Here is a 16,223-nt window from a genome sequence, read left to right as displayed (position 1 = left end):
TTTTTTCTTTTCTTTCTTTCTTTCTTTTTTTTTTTTTTTTTTTTTTTTTGAGATGGATCCGTGCTGTTGCCCATGCTGGAGTGCAGTGGTGCAATCTTGGCTCACTGCAACCTCTGCCTCCCAGATTCAAGAATTGTCCTGCCATGGCTTCCAAAGTAGCTGGGATTACAGGTATGCATCACCACACCTGGCTAATTTTTGTATTTTTTGTAGAGACAGGGTTTTACCATGTTGGCCAGGCTGGTCTTGAGCTCCCAACCTCAGGTGATCCACCTGCCTCAGCCTCCCAAAGTGCTGGGCTTACAGGCACGAGACACTGCATCCCACAAAATGTCAGATTTCTATCCCTGTCTGATCCTCTCCCTCCTCTGCTTACTGCTTCTCTAGTGTGGATAAATAGAAGACGCAGTGCTGCATCTACATACCATAGTTTCCAGCTCTGCAAGGAGATACTGTTCATTCAGGGACAGTGTTTTAACGACCCCACCAAGGCACTGACTGTGAAGTCACTCTGTAAACAGCACTACTTTGAGATACTGTTCAGGGACAGTGTATTAACAACCCCATCAGGACACTGACTGTGAAGTCACTCTGTAAATGGCACTACTGTGAGATACTGTTCAGGGACAGTGTATTAACAACCCCACCAGGACACTGACTGTGAAGTCACTCTGTAAATGGCACTACCACGAGATACTGTTCAGAGACAGTGTATTAACAACCCCACCAGGACACTGACTGTGAAGTCACTCTGTAAATGGTTACTATTGTGTAAATGTGAGAAGAAGCTGGGCATTAATGTGTTGGGTGACTCTGAACCAGGCCCCCACCTTTCTGAACCTGGTTCCCACATCTAGTCTTGGCTTGGTCTAGATACAAATTCACATTTTGTTGTTGTTATTTCTATTTTCTAGATTTTATCATATTCATTTATTTAACACAGCACTCTCTCTTCAAATAAAACTTTAGCAAAGGCCCAGGTATAAAGCAACTGAAGCAGAACCTCTCTGGGTGGGCCCTCATTCTTCTGTTCCTGTTGCTGGACACTGCTTAGGACCCCTAAGACAGAGATTTATAACAGAAAACCACCCTCAAGAGCGTGTGCCTCCTTGCTTTGCAGTGCAGAATCGTGTCATATTGGGTCACTATTTCTAAGTGTATATTTTTAAAGATCAGATCACAGCTGAGTGATCTGAAGGGTAATCACTCCCTGGCTTAAACCTTTCGCATACGTTCCTTTGCTTATTTTGTTAAATGCAGACCCTTCCTCCCATGAGGCCCTGTACCTCTATAGGAGGATCCGGGCACACCAGAAGACCCCCTTCGCCTCCTCTGTGTCCTAGCCTGGTTGCCTCCTTTCTGTTCCTTGCCTGAACCAGATACTTCCCTGTTTCAAGGTCTTTTCCCTGGTTATACCCACTTCTTGAAATGCTCTCTTGGAGCAAATTCTTTGGCTCTCTTTCTACAGTGTCAGCTTAAATGTCCCCTCCTCAGAGAAGCCCTCCTTGACCCCCAGTTTGAAGTGGCCACTCCTATGCCCACTTCAACTCACCTTTTGTCTCATTTCAATCACAGCATATATTGAACCTATGCATTTGTTTGTGTATTTATTTACTGGTCTGCTTATTGTCTCCACTACCAAAATGGTCATACCATGAAGGTAGGGACTATGAATGGATATCTCATTAAATACCATATCCCAGCACCTACAACAATGCCTAACATCTAAGGGCTCAAAAACTATGTGTTGAATAAGTAAGAGAATAAATAAATAAATAAATAAATGCACTCTGAGTTTGAGAAGAGGATTTTTTTTTTTTAACTACTGCCCTCGGTTTCTGCGAAGCACGATTTGAAAGCTCAGTAAATTGTCAGTTGTTACAAGCCCAACTCAGTGGTTTACAATAAGTACTAATTCCTACATTCAGGTCCATAGGTCAAGCACGACTTGGCTGATCCAGGCTGGGCTCTGCTGGGCATGGCTGCAGGCTGTGGGTTGGGATCAGGTCTGCTCCGTGTGTGTTTATCTTGGGTACAGTCTAAAAGGAGAGCAGCTCCTCTCTGGACACACTCCTGATGGTGGATCCCTGGGGACAAGAGCAAACAAGCTTCATGAGCACATTTAATGACTTTAGTCTTGTCACTTCCTCTGACACTCTGACCATCCTTGGTCAAAGCAAGTCACACAGCCAAACCCACATCAATGGACCAGGAAGGCCCATTATTTGCTGAACAATAACTCAAACTATCACTAAACTCATGACCAAGAACAGTGATTCAAGAAACCAAAGTTTAATGCAGGATTGTTTATGATCTAAGAGGCTGTCTGAACAGGGATGGCTGAGATTATTAGAGAGAAAGAGAGAGAGAGAGAGAGAGAGAGAGAGACTCTTGCATCTGAATTACTCTGAAGGAAAGGCCCTGCTGGCAGTTAATGCAAACGCACCCACAGCCATTGCCAGAAGGCTCCAGTCTCAATGTGATGACATAGTGAGCAAATGAGCCTGGGGGATTCTAGCCCAATTCCGCGATGGGAAGCAAGAGATCACTACTCCCATCCCCTTTTCCCATTACCCACCCCTCCTCTCCTGCCAGCAAATGGATGCAGCACACATTTTCACTCCAATTTCACTTTAAACTGCAGCTGCTGTCGTCGCCTGGGGACCCCTATCTTTTTACATGTTATTGTGGATCAGTTGCCCGCTGCTGCAATAAAGAACTCGCAATGGGTTGCCTGGAATTGCTAACTCAGTGCCGCAGAAAACCTGGTGTATAAGGAAACAAGACAGGCTGCGCTTCAGTGGTGATAAGTGCTAGACTTAAGCAGGCAACCCTGGGTCCTAGCCTCTTCTGGTCAGTCCTCTCCCACACATCAGTTCCAGGAGAGGATCTGCTTCCTCCGCCATGAGGGCAATGAGGATCCTCACCATAGCTCTCCATACGGGATCCCCCAGCATCCTTTAGCCTCGATGGTAAAACACTCACTGGCTGTTTTCAGTAAGTTGTAGGTTCCCGATATTGTTCTTGCAATTGTGGGGTGGAGGACAGTAGGGTGGATGGTCAGGTATTAGATCGATCAAATCAAATTGCAGTACTCAGACCCTGGGGGTACATGATTATAGCAGGACGAGCTGCGGACAAAACCCTTCAGACACCAAGATAGTGAAAGGAATGGCTTTAATCAGCTGGGAGCATCAGCAGGCTAGCGTCTTAAAATCCAAGCTCATCAGGTGCTCAACTTCTGTCCCTTTTAAGGGCTCACAACTCTAAGGGGGTCTGCGTGAGAGGGTCGTGATCGATTGAGCAAGCCAGGAGGTACGTGACAGGGGCTGCGAGCACCGGTGGTCAGAGTGAAACCGAACAGAATGGAAGGTTTCACAGTGTCCTTCCATACAATGTCTGGAATCCATAGATAACATCAGGTGCTAGGTCAGGGGTCGAATTTTAACGACCAGGCTTAGGTCAGGCAGGCCCAGGCCTGGTTTCCGGTCTGGTTCCTAGGTGCCGGGCTACCTGACTTTAGTTTCACTTCTTTTTCCTTTTCTGAGTATAAAACAATATAAAACAATATGAGAGGGTCTCTCGCTTCCCTCACGATAACTTTCTAAGGGTTCAGGGCAAAAGGCCCTTTTAAGAGAATCAGTTTTCAGATTCTCAGCTGACGTGGGTACTCTGTGGGCCCTTCATTTCCATATCCTCTTTTGGTAACACTCTTCTCCCACTTCATAAAACAAAGATTGATCAGTCAATGTTCTGGCAGAGCCGGGCACGGTGGCTCACGCTTGTAATCCCAGCACTTTGGGAGGCCGAGGCAGGTGGATCACCTGAGGTCGGGAGTTCAAGACCAGCCTGACCAACATGGAGAAACCCCGTCTCTACTAAAAATACAAAATTAGCCGGGGTGGTGGCACATGCCTGTAATCCCAGCTACTCGGGAGGCTAAGGCAGGAGAATCGCTTGAACCCGGGAGGCGGAGGTTGCGGTGAGCCGAGATAGCGCCATTGCACTCCAGCCTGGGCAAAAAGAGCGAAACTCTGTCTCAAAAAAAAAAAAAAAAAAGTTCTGGCAGAAGACAGATAGCATACTTACACTGGCTAATTGGAGGAAAGTTTCATAAAGGTATTATTTAAAATTTGAGATCCGGATGAAGGGAAATAGCAAAGAATAGTGCCAGGCCCTGGCTAGTAATGGTGGGTCCCTGGCAGGGCAAGGGGAAAGAGCCTTCTAGAATCTGCAGACAAAAGGAGACTCTAGGAAGGGGCTGCCAGACAGGAGCTGTGAGCTTCTGCAGTGGAGGCAGGCAGCCTGGGCTCCCCCACAGTAGGGATAAAGGACCCCTACCTCACTCATCTCTCAGTCTGCCATCTCTGCTGGTTCTCGCTATCCCATGGCAAAACCCAACTGTTACAGGAAAGGGGTCCCGATCCAGATCCCAAGAGAGGGTTTTTGGATCTCGTGCAAGAAAGAATTCAGGGTGAGTCCATACAGTGAAGTGAAAGCAAGTTTATTCAGAAAGTAAAGGAATAAAAGAATAGCTACTTCATAGAGCAACCCTGAGGGTGGCTGGTTGCCCATTTTTAGGGTTATTTCTTGCTGATATGCTAAACAAAGGGTGGATTATTCATGCCTCCCCTTTTTAGACCATATAGGGTAACTTCCTGACATTGCCATGGCATTTGTAAACTGTCCTTGCGCTGCTGGGAGTGTAGCAGTGAGGATGACTAGAGGTCATTCTTGTGGGCATCTTGGCTTTGGTGGATTTTGGCAAGCTTCTTTACTGCAACCTGTTTTATCAGCAAGGTCTTTATGACCTGTGTCTTCTGCCAACTTCCTCTCTCATTCTGTGACTTAGAATGCCTAACTGTCTGGGAATGCAGCCCAGGAGGTCTTAGCCTTATTTTACCCATCCCCTATTCAAGATGGAGTTGCTCTGGTTCACACGCCTCTGACACAACCACAGGCCAGAAAGCAAGGGAGCTCATTTTGATGGAAGGCATTCAAACAATTGCATAACATACAACAGAAGCTCTTTAATTTCCATCTGTTTATTTATGTGAACAAGATTCACCCTGCTTAGAGCAACAAAATCAAAATTTTTTCTAAAGGGGGATAACGTTGAGGCCGAAACTTGTTTCTTTATAACAGTAAGCAATAGTCATCCATGAATACATGAATTAATTGAGAAAACAGCCCCACAGCTGTTATGTTTCTCTGGTCAATTGTGCACTACTCACTGTCGTTAATGATAACTAAATTCAGAATCACATGTTTCACATTTAAAGCTTTACATGAACAAAACTCTGTAAATTATCAATTTTTAATTTATACATGTTCTTGTTGCAGTGGTGATCAATACAAGACTTCCAAGCATAAAAGTAAGATACACTCCCATCAAAGTTGGCTAGAGGAGTAGAAGTTCAAGGAGAAAAAGGTAAAATTTCCAACAATTAGGGCTGAGCTTTTCATGGGTTTTTAAAATCAATGGTGGTAGGTATCGATCACTATGGTATTGAGTTTTCACCAGACACACGTTAAAAGTGATGTAATAGTCTTCTTTTAGAATATAAATTTTCAATATTTCTGATACAATGATTTAAACTTATGATTAAAAATTAAGGTGTTAAAAATGTGAGGAGGTACATGGATTTTTAAGTGTTGGAGAAAATGGAAGGGATGAGTGTGGAAAACCTAGTAGGGGTAGATATTTACATGGGCTTCACTTGCTGTTCATGTGGCTGGGAAGTCAGGGGATGAAATAAGAGTCTAGAAGATGTCCTCGACAGCCCCCATCGAGTGCCTGATGACAAGGTAGTAATGTGCTGTTCGAAGAGAAGATTGATGGGTGGTCAGAATAGCCCTCCTAGAGCCAACTGGAGATCCAGGGCTGGGTGGGGACAGAAGTGGATTTGAATATGTGGGGAGGAAGCTGCCAGGACCTTTAGAAAGAGGAAATTCACAAAGCCCTAAGAGGCTCTCATTTGCAAACAAAACAACAACACTAACATTGTTATGATTCAACACTTACTAAATGCTATTACTTTCCAGGGACTGGGATAAGCAGTATATATTGATGTCTACATTGGTATCTCATTCAACCTAATCCTTAAAGGGAGAGCCTCTGTCATGATCGTTATCATCACCAACTTATAGATGAGGAAACTGGTTGCCTTGCCTAGATCACTCACCAGCTGCTGAATGGTAGAGCTAGAACTTCAACATTTAATCCTCAGTCCTCCAATTCCAGCACCATCCTTTAGTCACTGCACCATATTACTTGCCTCTCTTTTGTTTGGTTGGTTGATCACTTACATAGTCATCCAATCTTTATTTTGTGGTCACAGGTGTATGAACCAGAGCAACTCCATCTTGAATAGCGACTCCACATGTTGAATGGGGGCTGGGTAAAATGAGGCTGAGACCCGCTGGGCTGTATTCCTAGGAGGCCAGGCATTCTTAGTCACAGGATGTTTACTGTTAAGGGAACAGAAACAGACCGAGAACTTAACAGATGCAGGAAATGTTTTGATGTCCTGGTATCTTAAGTACAAAAGCATTCCTACTTTAAGAATAAGTCTTGCTTTAAAAACAGTAATATAGACTCTTGGGAAGGACAGTAGTTTTACAAGGATTAGCAGTCCTTTATCACAAACCCTTGTAGTGGAGCACATCTTCCCCATGATGTTTGTTATCTTGTATATAAATAAGCCTTGTACCTAAGTTGGGGGCATTCCACCTCTTACTTTCAGGAATGTCCTGCTCTGTCTCTGGTACAGCCACTCTTTCATTCCTTTACTTCATTAATAAACTTGCTTTCACTCTGTGGACTTGCCCCAAATTATTTCTTGTGCGAGATCCAAGAACCTTCTCTTGGGGTCTGGATTGGAACCCCTTTTCAATAACAAGAAGGCAAATAATTGTTGAGCGCAGACTGTGTGCTGGGCACTTTGCGAGATAGCTTTATCGATACATCTTAATGTTGGAGAGTCCTCATCTGTACTTATTTCCTTGTGGAAGCCCTCTTTAATGTGGTTAAATTCTTTCCTTCTGTCTTGGGAAGGAGGGCAACTTGCCTTTCTGAGCCTTGGAAGATAAGCCTTTTTGTCTTTGCTTTTCTTTCCCTCATTCTCCAATTTCAGGGCCCAGCTCCCAAGCTCAGTCTGCCCCAGCCAGTCCCTGAGTGTCTGCCCCCACTCAGAACCCTTTTCCACATCACTCAGTCCCCAGCCCATAGAGCTTTGGCCAGTTAGCACCCACGTGGAGATGTCTTTCTAATCAGACTTTTCAGTGCAACTGCACATTAACCTCAATTCTCTCTTCCTCTGCTCAAAGATTCTAGCTCAGTGCTGAGCAGAATGGTCTCTGTGTTCATTGAGATTACATTCTGCTGTGAGTTTCCAAATAGGAAAAAAAATGACAGTATTATATTAATATCTTAAACAGGATAAAAATATATTTCTATGTCCTATAAATGTAGACAGTCCAGGGCTGGTACAGTGGCTCCTGTGATGTCGAGGATCAGGCCCCTCCTAGCTTGCTCTGCAATGCTCTACATGAGGCTTCTCACTCATAGTTCAAGGTGCCTGCTCCAGATCACGTCACCCAAGTCCATGGGCCAGCCGGAGGTGGAGGGAGGGGATGCTCTGTCTCTTTAAAATACTTAGAATTTAAACACAGCACCTAGGCTTATATTCTACTAACTTGAAGTTAGTAATCTGGTCACAAATACCTACAAGGGCAGCTAAAATGTGTTCTTGGTGGCTAGATAAAGGTCTAGGATTCTATGACTATAGAAAAAAGAGATGAAGAGATAATTTTGTTGTTGTTGTTGTTATTTGTTTGTTTGTTTGTTTGTTTTGAGACAGGGTCTTGCTCTGTCACCCAGGCTGGAGTGCAGTGGTATGAATACAACTCACTGCAGCCTCAACCTTCCAGGCTCAAGCAATCCCCCGCCTCAGCCTCCTGAGTAGCTGGGACTGCAGGTGTGTGCTACCATGTCTGGCTAATTTAATTTTTGGAGAGACAGCATCTCACCATGTTGCCCAGGCTGGTCTCGAACTCATGGGCTCAAGCCATCTTTCCGCCTTGGCCTCCCAAAGTACAGGGATTATAGGTGTGAGCCATAGTGACCAGATAAGAGATTTTCAGGGACAATCAATAGGGTCTACCAGAGCAGTCAATGCATTCTATTCACTTTACCCTGACATTACCCCCTACCCCCAGCCCTCTGGTCTCACTTCCCATGGGTTTCAGGGTCCAGGGCACAGAGTCTTTCTGTGAACAGCCCTCCTCCCCATCCCTCAGGAAAATCCTGTCTTGCTAGTTACTAATATCAATATCAAGTATTATACAGGGACTTGTTTTCTTCCAACTTGTAACATTTAGAATTGGTGAGAACATGTTCGCAGATGGGTTCTTCATTGATTTATAATCCAATTCTCATATTGTCAAGCAAAAATGACTGTTTTCTGCTCCATCTGTTAGTTGCTACGGGGAAGTGATAAGGAAAGGCTCTTCTGCATCAGACACCTAAGTGGTGGCCAAGCAGTGCCCACCACCTGTTTAGACGAGGAAGGGATGAGCACCTGTCTCAGGGTCCTCTTTCGTGAGGGTCCTCTCTAGCTATTTAAGCAGAAAAAGGAATTTAGGAAATGGCACTGGGGAGGTCAGAGACTCTCCAGAAGAGACAGCAAATCAGGATTCTTGAAGTCTGTGCAACTGGGAATAATGTTGGAATGACACCATTGAACCCACCCGCGAGACACCACAGCCTGCTGTGTAGACCTTGAGCACTGGATTACAGCAATTACAGCTGCCTCTGGAAACAAGAAGTCATCATGCCCTTGTTCCTTACAAAGGCTTCTTTACTTCAATAGCTACTTGATGGCTATCTTATGTGGGTGCTGATTGGCCAAGTTCAGTCACATGACTTCACTCTCCCTGCCCGGGAAGTTGAGAAAGCAAGTTTCTGGCTTCTATATTGGAAGCCATATTGGAAATGAATTCATAAGATGGGAAATTGCCCCAAATACAGGAAGTGTGTTTAGATATGCAGGATTGTCAAAGCCATCCCAAGGGGCTCCTATAAAAAAGAAAGGCTTTATCCTATCTCACTCAATGTTCTGATTTAAATTTTATTTCCAGTTCTTCTGAGCACAATCTTACTATAATACAAAGATCTGCCAGTTATTTCTCAAGCACTCTCCATTACCGTGTCTATCAAAGACTCTGCTTACAAACAGGTGAAACTGACTCTAGTTAACTTAAGCCAAAAAAAAAGAGCCAGATTGCAAAGATATGTGTAAGGTCTAAGCGAGGCCAATCTGGTGAACTGGGTTTTAGGAGCCATGAGAGCCACAGAAGCTTCAGAACCTGGGCAACAGGGAGTAACAGGAACTGCCTACTTTCTCTGTGGCACACATCGCCACCTGAAATTATCTTGTTTGTGTGTTTGCTGGTCATTTTTATTTGTTTATTTTTCTGTCTCTTCAACTAGGTTGGGTAGAGACTATATCTACTCTATTTGCTACTATGTGCCTACAGCCCAGGTCAGGGCCAGGCATGGGGAAAGCACTCAGGAGATGCTTGATGGAATACATACATGAATGATTCAATAAATGAGGAGCTGAGCTTCAGAATCTCTCATTCCCTCTCTCTCTCTCTCTCTCTCTCGAGACAAGGTCTTGCTCTGTTGCCCGGCTGGAATGCAGTGGTGCAATCATGGCTCACTGCAGCCTCAAACACCCAGGCTCAAGTGATCCTCCCACCTCAGCCTCCTGAATAGCTGAGACCACAGATGTGTGCTGCCACACTCAGCTAATTTTTAAATTATTTAAAATTTTTTGTAAAGATGAGGTCTCACCATGTTGCCCAGGCTGGTCTCAAACTCCTGGGATCAAGAGATCCCGCCTTGGCCTTCCAAAGTGCCAGAATCTCTCAGTCTCTTCTAACTCTAGAATTCCGTGACCTCTAGGACCAGCATGTGGAGACCTGGAAAAGATAGATTTGGAAGCTGGCAAAAGAGCCAACCCTCTGATTTCCTCTTGCGTTCAGATTTCATCCAACCATCCATCTCCCAGGAGACGCTCATCAGTCCTTGAAGAATGCACCTCCTGATTACAATCAGATATTTTCACAGTGCCAGCAGGAGATTAACTGATGGGAAGTCTCAGGTCATAGAGGATACTGGGCCACATCTGTCACGCCATGGGGAATTGTCATTTCTGCTCAGTACTGAGAAGCTATGACCTGGGGGCAGAAAAACCGGAGGAATTGCAAATTTAAAACACACACAGGGAGCCTAACTGGTGGTATCTGAATTAGAGCAAATTTTGTCCCTATAGTCCAAGTTGGAGGCACTGATGAGCAGTCGAATTTTGTAAGGGTCTCAAATATTTACTTAAAGAATAGTATAAATACCTGCATTAAATCCAATTGCTGTCACTATTAAAAATGTCATACGATTGTTTATTTCTACTGCTTGCTCAGAAAGCAACCCATGCTTGACAAAGGCCTGCTGAGCTATTTATAAGAAGGTGCACAGAAATGAACAATATTAAATTTGGTGCCTGTTTATTCCTCCAAGCTACCCATACACCCTGCTTTATACTGAAATGCTTTCTTCATGTTTATCTGCGTTGTTTCTTTCCAAGTAAAACTTATTACACAGATTCCTCGGGGTATTTTTTTTCTTTTCTTGATTCTGGTTAAATAAACTATTGATTTTGTTTTCAAGGTAACTTAAGGGGGGTAATACAGTTCTAATTTGATAAGTACAATTGTAATGCATTCAGAGTAAACACACTTTAGGGGTTCAACTAGGACTTATTTTAAAAAGAAAGCAAATTGATCAAACAATGATTGGCTACTATGGCGATTTCAGGGTGGGCTGGATGGGGATGAAACTGCATTGGACATTAATACTGCAGGGACAAATCATTAAAAGGAAAATTGACATTAGAGGCCATGGAAAGCTCTTCCAAAGACATGTACCCTTCAAGGATGAATTAACACTGGGTTTCTTAGGGAGCATGGAAGTAAACTGCAATTTTTGAGAAGCTAACAGAATTTTTTCTGGATGAACCAAGAAAGTCTGCAAGTGTATTTGCAGGCCGGCCAGTCCACTTTTCCACTCTAAGACAATGGACATCAGTCTTCAAATAGGCACATTCTAGCTACCGAGATACACTTGGTTGTAGGTGACCAGAAACCCAAGTCCAACCGGAACCAATCATTGTGGGCAGAGTTAAGTGAAACCTCATTGGCCAAGCCTGAGTCACATGATCACCCTGGCAGAGAACGTAGAGCAGCAAAGCTGTGTTTCCTAGAGCAAGCTCAGAGCATGGCTCCAGAAGCATGGGGTGAATGCTGGGTGTATTGGTCCGTTTTTGCAGTGCTATAAATAAATACCTGAGGCTGGGTAATTTTTAAGGAAAAGAAGTTTAATTCACTCATGGCGCTACAGGCCGTACAGAAAGTGTGGTGCCAGCATCTGCTTCTGGTGAGGCCTCAGGAAGCTTCCAGTCGTAGGGGGAGGTGAAAGGGAGCTGGGGCATTACATGGTGAGAGAGGGAGCAAGGTGCGGGGGACGTGCCACATTCCTTTAAACAATCAATTCACAGAGCAAGAACTCGCTCATTACCAAGAGGATGGCGCTCAGCCCTTTGCAAGGTCTCCACCGCCATGATCCAGTCACCTCCCACCTGGCCCCACCTCCAACATTGGAGGTCACATTTCAACATGAGATTTGAAGGGGACAAACATCCAAACCATGTCACTCCAGGCAGGTACAAGGCACCTGTCCACCCACATCCATCCGGGCATGTCATCATCCAGAGTCAACCTGAAGTCCTTGTGCCCTTTGACCCTATTGACCTTTGGGTGCCTGGGTCTCAGTAGTCCCAACCTCTGCCCCCACCACCACAAATGCAGGCTCCTCCCAGAGCCTCTACTACCAGAACTTGGCTTCTGTCCACATTCCTCCCTTTCTCCACTCTTCAGCTCTGACACCTGTCCCACGTGCCCTCTACTGACTTCAACTCACTCTGCTTTCCTCTCTCATGTACTAACTGGGGTTCCAGCTGTGTCACCATTCAAGCATCTGAGCTCCCTGACCCATGTGTTTTCTCTGTCATCAGCCAGCGGAGGGCCAGTGAGCACATGGGCGAGAACTGCCTGCCAAGAACCACCCTGCTCCCTTGCCCACATCAGGAAATACCAAACGTCAACCCATTGTTTGCTCTGTGAATTGTGCCTCTGGACTCAGGCTAAATGCAGTAAAACTCTATGTCAGTCAGTTTTTGTGGAAACAGAAGGAAAGAGGTACTTTGCATGTGTATTTATTGTATTATATTATAGATGCTCTTCAATTTACAATGAGGTTACATCCTGATAAACCTATCGTAAGTTGAAAATATCATTAAGTTAAAAATGTATTTAATATATCTAACCTCCCAAACATCATTCCTTAGCCTAGCCTACCTTAGATGTGCTGAGAACACTTACATTCGCCTGTAGTTGGGCAAAATCAGCTAACTCAAAGCCTATTTTATTAAAAAGTGTTGAATATTTCATGTAATTTATTTAATTTATTGAAGTGAAAAACAGAATGGTTGTAGGGCTACTCAAAATGCAGTTTTTGCTCAATGCATATCACTTTCATACTATCATAGAGTTGAAAAATTGTAAGTCAAACTATCATAAGTTGGGGACCATCTGTACATTGAATATGTGCATATGTATGAATATGTATGTGTGTATATATACACATGCGCCCTAAAATTATAGAATACAGTGAAGAATATTCTTTCTGCTCGTATTGGAGATTCAGCCATGTAATAGATTACAGAACAGAGCCACAGTATGAGATCACTCTTAAACATACACAAAGATTTATTTATGGTTGTAAAGTATCATCTTCCTCCTCATCATCATAGCTAATATTATTGAACATCTTTCTAAGCTCTTTACATTTTTAATGTCATTTACTTCTTTAATCAGTCCTCTGAAATAAGTGCTACATTTCTCTTCTTGATTTACACATGAGGAAACTGAGGTACAAAGAAATTCAGTGACTTTCCCAAAATCACACGGCTGGTAAGTGATGGAGTCAGGTGCATGGTAAGATTGACGATTTTTCACCTTGTGAAGTTGGGGGGGTCATGAAGTCTGTTCTAGCCAATGGAATGTGATGGGAAGTGTCTGTGTTGCCTGGGGAAGACGCCATTACCATCCAGTACTGTAAATGTTTTGCATTCTTGCCTTAGTGACACATTCTAGATAGCGGAGGAGCTGCCATCACAGGCACATAAGTGAAAGGTTGTGGAGTAGAGATCCCCACTGCCCTGAGATGGATATGGATTTGAACAATATGTTTCTTGAAGCTACTGAAACTGGGGCTTTTCCCTTTTATGTTACTGCAGAATAACACCAGATGTCAAACAGGACTTGAGCCTCATGCAAATGTTTTCATTATTTTTAATAAGGGAAATGTATTCATGTGTCATTTGTGTAATTAAAATGGCACTTCATAAAAAGGAACCTAAGGTGTTATAATGGCAGTAGAATTAATCCTTAGCCTGTGTCCCTATTGTCTTAGTCCATTTTATGTTGCTGTAAAGGAATACCTGAGACTGGGCAATTCATTAACAACGACAACAACAAATAAAACATTTATGTGGCTCCCAATTCTGCTGTTTGGAAAAGCTCAAGACTGGGTATCTAACGAGGGCCTCAGGCAGCTTCCACTCACTGCGGGAAGTGAAGGAGAACTGGCATGTGCGGACATCCGCCGTGGGAGAGGAAGTAAGGGGGACGGGAATGTCAGACTCTTTTTAGCAACCAACTATATGGGGAACTAATAGAGGGAGAACTTACTCTCCTCCCCAGGGAGGGGATTAATCTATTCATGAGGGACCCACCCCCATGACCTAAGTACCTCCCATTAGGCCCCACATTCAACACTGGGGATCAAATTTCAACATCAGGTTTGGAGGGGACAAATATCTAAACCATAGCACCTAATAAATTAAGACATTCCACGGATCTGTGTGTTCTCGATGGTTAATGATTAATAATTAAAACTTCACTTTGTATTTAAAGAATTTTGGCTGTAAAACTTTCTAAAAGGTTATACCAGTGTTCGTTGCTCTATTCCTTTAAGCCTTCTAGTATTTTCTTAAGGTAAGATATTCAGCTATGTCTTCTTAAAGTGTAATTTAACTTCTCCATTGTTCATGTTAAAGAAAATGATCTTTTATGATCAAAGGCTTCTATAGCAACTGTTCTGTGCCAGGCGTGTTGTGAATGCTTTAAGTATATTAATTCTTTTAAACCTGACAATAATCCTTTCAGCCAGGTATTATTATTGCCTATCCCAAAATGAGTGAGTGAAAGAGCCTGAATGTGGTCCTAGGCAGTCCAGTTCAGAGTCCCCACCTTTAATGACCGTATTACTCTGTCTTTCTATACCCCAGGAATCAAGAACAGTGTTTACTCCAAAATAGCTCACTAATGATTATTTATTGAGTTAATGAGCAAGTGAATGAATGGATTGCACTTCTCAAAGTCTTTTCATTTACATTATTTCATTTAAATGTTGCAGCAACCCATTGTTCACTGACTGTGTGGCTAGTATCCCCAAGTTACAAATGGGAAAACTGAGTCCTGGCAAAGTGGAAGGTCAAGTTACCCCACTGGGAGGTAGCAGAGCTGGGCCTCAATTACAAAGCATTTTAACTCCTAGTTCATTGCTCTTTCCACTTCTACATAGTTAAGGAGACTGACTGAGTGCAGACCGTAAGACATTGAAATTATTTTTAATCAGTTGGGAGACTCCAGATAAACCATTCAGATTTCTGATTTGTCTTTAAAGAAGAAGGAGGTGGCTGCACGGGGCCTCATTCCCACAGGCAGGCATCTGTCCCCTGGAGCTGCCATCTCATGGCCTGCGAGGGTTCATCCACCCCCACAGCAGTCTTGAGAGAGGAGAAATTATCAGACTCTCTTTACTGAAGAGAAAATCGAGGCCTGGTCATAATGCTAGAGGCAGTGGGGTCGGCTCCAGGGCCATCCCTTAAATGTCACCTCTGCTGAGGCTGAGACTGGGGCCTGCCGCACGGACAGGGGAAGACACAAAACAGGCCTCAGAGTGCTGAGGGTTTCCTTTCGACTGAGGTTCCCGAGAATGGAGAGAAATATTTTCCCTTTTAAAGCAGATCTGTGCCCTCCCTAATTCTCCAGCTTGCCAGGAAAAAAAGTACAGCTGCTGTTCCAGGCCTCAGAACAAATGAAAGCAAAGAAAAGGGTTTCTTTCTTCCCTTGCAGGGGACAGATGACCTTGCTCCTTCCTCTGAGATGACACCCACGTGGAGGCCTGCATTGGTTCTGTATTTCCCTGCTCTCTCTTGTTGCTTGAGGCATGTTCGGAGCCCTCTCTGCCATAATAAAGCATAGAGGAGGCCTCAAATAGCCTGTCCCAGGCCCCTGGCTGCTTCAGGAAAGACGCATTCCTTCTAGAAGAGCATCCTGTTGGCCAGAGCTGCTGAGAGCTGGCGTTCAGACCTTGACCCTTACGGCGCAGAGACTGCACAGAGGCCACAGCTCTCCTGCCGGCTTCCTGAGCAGAATTTCTATTTGCCTCTCTCTGCACGCAGCATTCTGCAGTGGGGTTTAGCAAGGAGAGCAGCTGGGAGCTTCCTTCTTTCTTTCATTCCTCCCTCCCTCTCTCTTTCCTTCTTTTATCCACCACAATATCCAATACAAACATTCACTGAGTAACTCCTGCGTGCTAGCCACAGGGACTAAAGCAGAACCTAAACAGAGCGTGCCCAGCCCTCATGCCTGTTGCCACACTTCATGGGGTGGACAAAATAAACGAGTGAACAAAGAGCACGCTGCCACCTGGGGCTCATGGTTTTGAAAGAAACACAGTAACAGCAATTGTGGTGGAATTACAGTGAGTTATTTCTGAAAGGCACTGGGGAAGGTTTCTCTGAGCTCACCCCCCGAATATACACACAGATGGTGAGAAAGAGAGAGCCAGGTCAAGACCTAGGGGAAGACTATTTCAGGCAGAAGAAACCGCTTGTGCAAAGGCCCTGGGGTAGGAGTTCGCTTTGCCTGTGCAATGAATGGCATGAGGCCCAGTGCCTGGAGGGAGGTGGGAGGGGTGGAGAGGTGCCTTGCTCTTGACACCCCCACCTTCGGGGCTTAAACTGCAATGGAGG

Source organism: Macaca nemestrina, chromosome 15 (assembly GCF_043159975.1).
Source record: "Macaca nemestrina isolate mMacNem1 chromosome 15, mMacNem.hap1, whole genome shotgun sequence".
Classification (NCBI taxonomy): domain Eukaryota; kingdom Metazoa; phylum Chordata; class Mammalia; order Primates; family Cercopithecidae; genus Macaca; species Macaca nemestrina.
Note: the sequence above shows the minus strand (reverse complement) of the source record.